Source organism: Zerene cesonia, chromosome Z (genome assembly GCF_012273895.1).
Source record: "Zerene cesonia ecotype Mississippi chromosome Z, Zerene_cesonia_1.1, whole genome shotgun sequence".
NCBI classification, from domain to species: Eukaryota; Metazoa; Arthropoda; class Insecta; order Lepidoptera; family Pieridae; genus Zerene; species Zerene cesonia.
Window position 1 is genome coordinate 11,315,632 of NC_052122.1, and position 8,737 is coordinate 11,324,368.

Here is an 8,737-nt window from a genome sequence, read left to right on the forward strand (position 1 = left end):
AACTTTTGTTTGGGAAGTGAATAGCAATTTTTTACTGTGGCAATATTTTTTTAAAGTTTTCATAGACAAAATACATTAAATTTAGTTGTTTCTTGTATAAGTAAATAAAACGAGTATTGGTATGCTTCGAAATCAAGTTTGTTATAGGGTTACGTTCGAAACTTGTGTCTTGGTGGTTTTATTGATTATTCGGTTAAGTCGAGAACAGAAATAGCATAGAATAGTAGGTACTCTATTTTACATACAGGAAATATTATAGTATTATATGTTCTTGGTTAGTATTAAACGATCCAACTATCAATAGCGACGATTTTGAGTCGTTTTGTACGTTATAGGTAGTAATTCAAACTAACAATAATTAGGTACTTATGTAATAATCTTAGATAGGTAATCATTTGCATTTTATATTGAATTTAATAGTAAGGCATAAAAGTTTTTCAAGTTAACCGTATAAGTCAAATTACATTTGATTCGTTACACACATAAAAGTAAATCACGTTAATTCATAGTTTGATAGGATCATTTAGCCGTGCTTCTCTTCAGCACAGAGTACGCTAGTGCACAAACCAAAACGACAGGAAGCAGTCTGTGACATTGACATTGGCAGTATCCGTCCTCAATGGTTTGGAAGTTGCCATTCAAGAAAAAAATAGTAAGATAGAATATTTTAACAGTCTATCATAGATAAATTCTTAAATATTCAAAGTAGTATTTAAATAACTAAAATGCATGTCACACATACAATCCACGTTTAAATCATTATAATCAAAGTTCTTAAAGTATGATAAGTTCTTAAGGTATCTTTTATCAATGTTAGCACTATGCAAACGAATCATATACAACGGTCAGAGTAATAATTTAAAAAAGTAGAAAATACTAGAAACGTGTTAATAAAAGCAGTTAAGATGACTATTGATTTGATTTTATTATAAGAGGTTTTATAATTCATAAGACAAATTTCAACCGTTCGTATAAATTTTTGAAATAGCGGCAATACCTAACCAAGTAATGCAACTTTCTCATTATATAGCGTACTGCGTGGTTTTATCTCATTAAAAAAAAATTGAATTTACAACAAATTAAATACTTACGGATCCCTTGCGAACGCGCGGTTTTTGGAAGCTGTATTCGGGGGTTTGTCGTACAACAGGTGAAGTCGTTATGCTGAAGCATTCCGGGAACTTGTACTCAAACTCAGCTTTGAAGAAAGGATCGGGGCTTTCAGGACGCGATTCCTGCAACAAAGAAAAATATTTAAATATTTAGTTAAGAATTCTATAAGACAAATTAGTATTTTCTAAATAAGTTATATACATTCTGTTAAAAATATCGAAATCAAGTTGCAGTTTAATACCTACTTTTAACTTAAATTCTTTAAATGACTTAAAATATAACTTATAATGAGCTTGTATTATAATAATTCTGAAAGTCATAGCTTAATGCTTTCATATATTAAGCACTGGTGGTGACGAGTAGGTTATACTATCGCAACAATTTTGCACTTGGACAAAAAAATTAGCCTGTAGGACTTTAGAGGTAGGACTTTACGTGTCATAATTAGACAGTACACTTTTAAAACTTTTTCTCAGTATTTATCCATTCACTTCATTTCAAATGCTTTTTGATATACGAGATTGCAGGTATCCTTTTTTATGGACTAGCGAAAGGTGACAGGACAATTCCAAGACAAATAGCAAATAAATTTTAGTTAAATTAATAAGCTAATGTAAATTGCAGTTTGCTTGGGGATAATGTTAGTTTTTGACGTGACAACGTCTTAAATTAGGTTGCGGCTCGGAGGCATTCATGAAAAAGTGTAACGCCCGGTAACGTTACGATGAGTCACCGAACTATGATCGGTCCGCCGCGCGCGCAGCACTAGAGAATTAGGCGTATTGAATCGGCGCGTGCTTGTGTCTCTGTCTCTGTCTCTTTAGTAAACAAAATATATTTTCTATAGTTAAAATTTGTGCAATTCTTATTTTCATTCAATCATTCAATTCCTTGTTCGTATTGTGCAGTTTAATAATATTCATATCAATAAATATTCTACCGAGAAAAAGACGTTGTCACGTAAAATCTTCGCCCGTAAAACCGACTTTACAGGCAACCATTTTTTTTATAAATTTTGCGTCATTCTGAATGAAATTATATATATTATGGAATAGAGATGCAAATAGTCACCACGATTGGTGCCATAAATATTTTATTATTGTTAATGATTTACAGTCATCTGTTTTTATGTAAAAAAAAGTTTTAAAAATAGCCGTAACTTGGGTTGCCATGCTCCTTACCGTACCGGAAACTATGGGCGAAAAGTTTGTAGTAGTCTTTTACAGGCGATCAGTTATCATTGCACCCCTCGACATAATTTTAATTTAATTTCATCAAAAATAAAAACTGATAACTGCTCAATCTCTTAGGCTATAACTCACAAACATAAATACCTAGTTAGGTTAACCGAAATCTCATTAGGTCCCCCTTTTATTTACTGATCTCGATATTAGCGTTTTCAATGTAAACAAGCTTTGATGCCGCTTTCGAATTGTCAATATTCATTTAATGTGAATATTCATTTTGTAACATAAACTGCCCATTTGTCACTTCGGAAACCCTGCGCGAATAATAACGCATATACGTAGATAATATGGAGCCAATTAATTGTTAAACTTTATGTTATCTCGTGCGTGTATTGTTTGAGTCTTGTCATACAGAAATTTTCTCTTTGCAAAGGTGTGCATAAATAAAACAGTTGAGTTGCATGATATAAAAATTTATTTAATATGGTTTGTGCTATTCTGCTTGGTGCAAATTGAAAATTTATTTATTCGTATAGACTTATTCTAAGCACTTTGATCGTCATATTAAGATAGGTTAGCCATTAAGCATAAATATATCGTAGTTCAGGACTTTGTCTAAGTTATACAATTGTATATATTATGGCCTTTATATGTATATATGGTAAACATATCGTTTACGTAGGTATCAATAAGTATATAGGTATTTATTGATACATTAATACGTTCAGACTACCTGCATTTCTTAAATCGAGTGATGATGATTAGTGTGAAAATATTTAATCCGACATCTTCGAACGATTACAACCGGGCCCTGACTTTTCGATTAAAGTCCGAGGTCTCCATCACTGAGCCTGTGATTATGGCTTCAGACCTGAACCCTCATAGGTATAGAAGGATATATACTATATATTTTTTTTAATATACTATATATATTCATAGGAGGTCTGCAGTAGCAACATAATATGGACTGATGATAGTACTATTTTATACAACGAATAATATATTTGAAGTGATGTGTATTTTATACACATATTTTGTAATAAAATGTGTTATTCGTATATACCACATATAGTTTATGCATGTTTCATATTCAAACCGATTTCAAAAATAGTTCCTCCGCACTTTTGTCTATTTGTAAACCGATTTTTATTAGTTTTATTAGAAAGCCTTTGGAGGTTTTGATGACTCTCGTGTGGTCACTAAAGTTTGGCCTAGTTTTGTGTATCTGAAGGCGGCTTTTTTGCTTAAAATGAATATATTTTATATACTTTTTATGATACGTGGCACTCGCATATACCCTGCTGCCTGCGGCCACGATAATTGAATAGCTGATTATGTCTCAAATTTCACAAATTATACTTAGATATTAGATTTAATTCCAAGATTTCAATCGAAAGTCGAGTCAGAACATTAAACTGTTAATAATCGAGCTTTGTATTCTCTTTATGCGACTTAAAAACGGCGAGTACATATCTCCATCCCTGTCACCTGAACCAAATTAGTATTAAAGCAATTAACTAGATAATAGTATCAATAATATTATGGATAATCTCCATTAAAAACCACGTTATACCTATTATGTTATGAGAATGATAGAATGATTTGGGTTGATTCGGAGATTTGAACTAATTACGTAACGGACATATTTACTGGTTGGATATTTCAAAAACTCTTTTGATTATGTGGCTTTAGAATCACTGGACTGTTTCTTGGTATCATTACATATTACCGAAAGTATGTTCCGTAAAATAACGTTAAGTACCTGCTACCTAAAGTAAAGTACCTGCTATAAAAAGTCACCGCTGTAGTAATGTTAATTTGAAAAGTAAAATAAAAGAGTACATAGTAATAAAATAGTAAATATCTGCTTTCATCAAAGATTTCATATTCATATCTTGAACCTTTTTCAGCAAGTAATTAATTTCAAATTTTGCATTTTTTTTCAAGTTGCAATAATTCGGAATTCATGACTTGTTTGTCTTACTGGGTCTTCTTCACGCCTAAACCACTTAGCCGAATTTTGGTGCAAAGTTAGATTGAGATCCCAAAAAGGACATAAGATATTTTTCTCTCAGAAAAACACCAGGATCAGAAACTAAGTGGAAACCAATGCCAAAAGCTAGTATCTTATAAATGGTTTGTTTGATGTATATGATGTGATCCTTTTAATCATCTCAGAACAATATTTATTTTCAATACTTTATCCCTTACATTGTATCTCAGCTCTTAGTTTAATCAAAAAGACGTTCAATTCGAGAATTGTTTTCAATTTACGCGGCGGGCGTTATTTTAAGTATAATCCCTTCATTCATTTATAGTAACTAAGTAATTAAATTTTATAAGAAGCTAGCTAAAAAAATTGCTGTTTTATCAATCCTACTAATATTATAAATTCTACTTTCTACTTTCCTACTTATATTTTAAATTTTTGTAAGGATGTGTGTGTGTGTATGTTACTCTCTCTCGCAAAAACTACTGTACCGATTGCAATGAAATTTGGTAATAACATATAGGCAATAAATCATTTTTATCCCGATATTACTACGGGATACGGACTTACGCGGGTGAAACCGCGGGGCGCAGCTAGTAGATTATAAAACAAAGTGGCTAAAGCTAGTGAATTATTACTGTTTTATGCTTATCGAATTTTGGGATTCGGAGACGTAGCGAGCGCAACGTAGGACAGACATAACAGACATAATTACGCATTCATCTTTCTACGTACATAAAAATTTGTTTGTGGTAGTCGAGCACGCTTCGGCATGAATTTGACCAGCTCGCACTGGGGAAGTACCACACCCCCACAGAAAACCGGCGTGACATAGCATTCTGCTGTGTTTCGTTCGGTGAGTGGGGGAGCCGGAGGCCCATATCCTCCTTACCCTTTCCTGTCCTTTCCTTTATTCCTCTCGCCAATCCTTTCTTAATCCTTTCCCAAGTCGGCAATCCATTTGTGTAGGCATAAGGTCTACAATGGAACTTTCTCTAAATCAGGCGTCCCACCAGCTCCATTGCCGACTGTGGCATAAAAAAAATGGATCGCCAATTATGTTGCTAACCGTAAAACTCGAAACAGCCCGACACACAAGGAAGGTTCTTATGGAGAGAAAACGTACCACGTAAGAAGCCGGGACGGGTCGCTAGTAGATAATATTGATTGTTATTCATCAGCAAGATTCATAGATAACCATGATGCAATTCAAAATACAAGGCACAAAATCCAAATTAAGTCGAATATTCTGCTTGATAGATTGACGTAGTGACGTGACGTCAATCCAGTTCTGGGTCCGTTTTCAGTTGGTTTCAGTAACGACACCTGTAATTTGTGAGGTTATACGAGATTTTAGGTATAATTAATCGCTATCAATATTTTGTTTACTCCGCTGTATGAACGCTCAAAATTTGCATTTGTATTTAGGACTAGCTACGCTCCGCGGTTTCACCCGCGTAAGTCCGTATCCCGTAGGAACATCGGAATAAAAAGTTGCCTATACGTTATTCCAGTTGTCCAACTGTCTACGTACCTAATTCATTGCAATTGGTTGAGTAGTTTTTGCGTGAAAGAGCAACAAACACACACACACATCCTTACAAACTTTCGCATTTATAATATAAGTAGGAATTACATATCTTAAACGCGACATTTGAAAATGTTATGTGTGCATTTCGAGTATTTAATTTTGAAGTGCACAAATACAAATAAATTAATTAATGTTGATTGATAAAAAATCCTTACGTTCTTTTTAAATTTACCGTAGATATTATTTTCCTTTGTAATTTGATCTGTATTGTTCGCAGATCGAGCGAAATTTCTATTGGCACTCACAAGGATTCATTTTTAAAAATAAAACTTATAAACTTGAAAATAACAAAGGTTTATTGTCATATACATCGAAGGAAATATCTAGTTTTGAAGCGAAGGTTTTTTTTTATATCAAAACTACCACTCTCAGCAAAACTGTAGAGAGGGATGCGTAAATGCATTTCCCAACGATACAGAACCAAAATCCGGCGATTTAACACGTATAAAATGACATCTAATTTATAATAATTATCCTTGACCATGGATTCCTCACGATAACTTCAACGTTTTGTGCATTGGTGATATCAATAAAGCGCAAATTATTTGTAATATATATATATATATATAAATTCTTTGATAATTATCAAAATTTTCACTAATTTAAATATTAAATCATCTACCTAAATTATTATTAATAAGCTGACACGATTAAATATGTATTTGCTCCGCTGTCTCGCCCGCTAGACTCACGCCAAGGGTTTGAAGTCACGAAGATATAAAAAACTTAAGGGCTAAGACATTTATTCAAGCAATTATTCTGACGCCCGACGTATATTTAGAAGTCGTTGATCAATACACATTACAATTTCATACGTATTGAGCTGTTAGCCTTGTAATCAGCTACAAGTTAGCAGTTTTATTGATTATCTGTGTGAATATAATATGGTTGATTGATTGTTACAAGTCACGTAATCTTAATTTAGTATAATATCATGTTGGTTAATAGGTTTTGTCTTGATAATTTGTCTTTATAAATATATGTTTTTTAGATACAGTTATTTAGGTTTACATTCATTTGATTGTATCGGTTTGGGGGCATCCCTGTACGTTTTTACGTTTGATTTTTTTGTGAACAAATAAATAAATAATTTAGTCCCCGGGTTCGATTTGGCCCAGTGAGGGTAATAAATAGTATAAAAAGTTAAAGATGAATATAGTAAAGCAGTATTTTTATCAATTAAACATAGATGTTATTAATCACTGATCTGTATATATATATGAATTAAATTTGTATGTATACTGTTATATATTTACAGTAGTATTATTTCTTGATTTTGCAATATTTCTTGGGTGCTTATTAGACTATGACCAAAAGAAGGGGAGCAGATTCTTTTGGTAGTAAGTCTGAGAGTGAATAAAATAAGCCGTAAATAGGCATCCGAACTAATGACAGTGAAAATACATTGAACATCTAGCCATAAAGTAATTGATATCACAATAGTTTTCGTTTAGTGGAGATAGGTAAAATAGTTTAAAGTATGGAAGATTATCCAAATCATTACATACTAACAACGGGTTTTGAAGGGGTTCTTTTTATAGATAGAGTGGTACAAGAGGAAGGTTTATATGTATAATAAAATCTATGAAACTTCTCCAATTTTAACGTGTGGAAACCCGCGGTCAAATGCGACTAGCCTTGTATAAAGATGGGAATTTAGATTTTGTAAAAATTTTTGTACAAATAGATTAGCCATTGATTAATAGTGAAGTCCCGTGTCCCCTAGTGGGGTATGGGGCAGATGATGTACATCTGTTTCACTGATCGATTTTCTTTACGGACAAGTAGGTGATCAACCTTCTGTGTCCTGCCAGACCGAGACTTTTTTTTTTGTGCGTCCCCACCGGGAATTGAACCCAGGACCCCTCGGTTCTACGCTCACGCGTTAACCACTGTACCAAGGAGGCAGTGGTGCCATTGATTAATAGAAATAGTTATTTAAACATTGCATTGCAGATATTTTATTGCGAGGCTTAAAAATAAACCCAGTCATTTTTATTCCTTTCGTCATCAGAAATATTGAAAAAAAATCACAAATCAAAAGTGCCGGATTTTACTAGCCAGTTAATGATAGATTTTAATAACTCAGTAGAATCGCTAATAACCTGCATGCTAGAAATATACTTGGAAAATACTGTCTTCGATAGGTATTACCAGTTCTAAGAGTATTTGCAGCGAGAGATATCGGATATTGTTGCGATTAAATTAAATCCTTCCACTTCTCAGCTCTCGATCTTTGATGAAAGCTTAGCGTGAATTCGAATCGTAGTTAGTCGGATGTCGAGTTCGCGCTTCATATTACAATATAAACTAGTTTTGGAATGTGGGAGCCGAGCACGCTTCGTGGCGAATTGGGTCAGCTAGGACCGAGGAAGAAACCACAACCCCAGAGAAGATCGGCGTCTAATAGTAGCATATGAATGCTCTTTTGCTTTGTCTTATCCCTCAATCCTTTCCTTTATTTCCTTCAACTGTCGTTTCTTTATCGCACTTTTAAATTCGGTAATACATCATGCGAACCATCACCTCCATTGTCTTCGTCATTAAAATACTTAGAAAAAGAATCGTTTTGGCCTTTTACCTCGAATACATTTTGTTTCTAGTACCCGAATGAAGGAATAGTTTAATACTTATTATTTTTAATTATGTTCTGAACAATTTGCCCAATAAAAAATACATAGAAGTTCCAATTCAGAATTAAATAAATGCTATTTTAGAGTACTGATAAAAAAGCAAACTGATTTTTATTCATAACACATTAAAGGACGACAATATGGTCCATTTTTAACACGCTTTTATTAACTTCACCTGTATGTTTGTTTGTTTGTTTGTTTGTATGTTTGTTTGTTTGTTTGT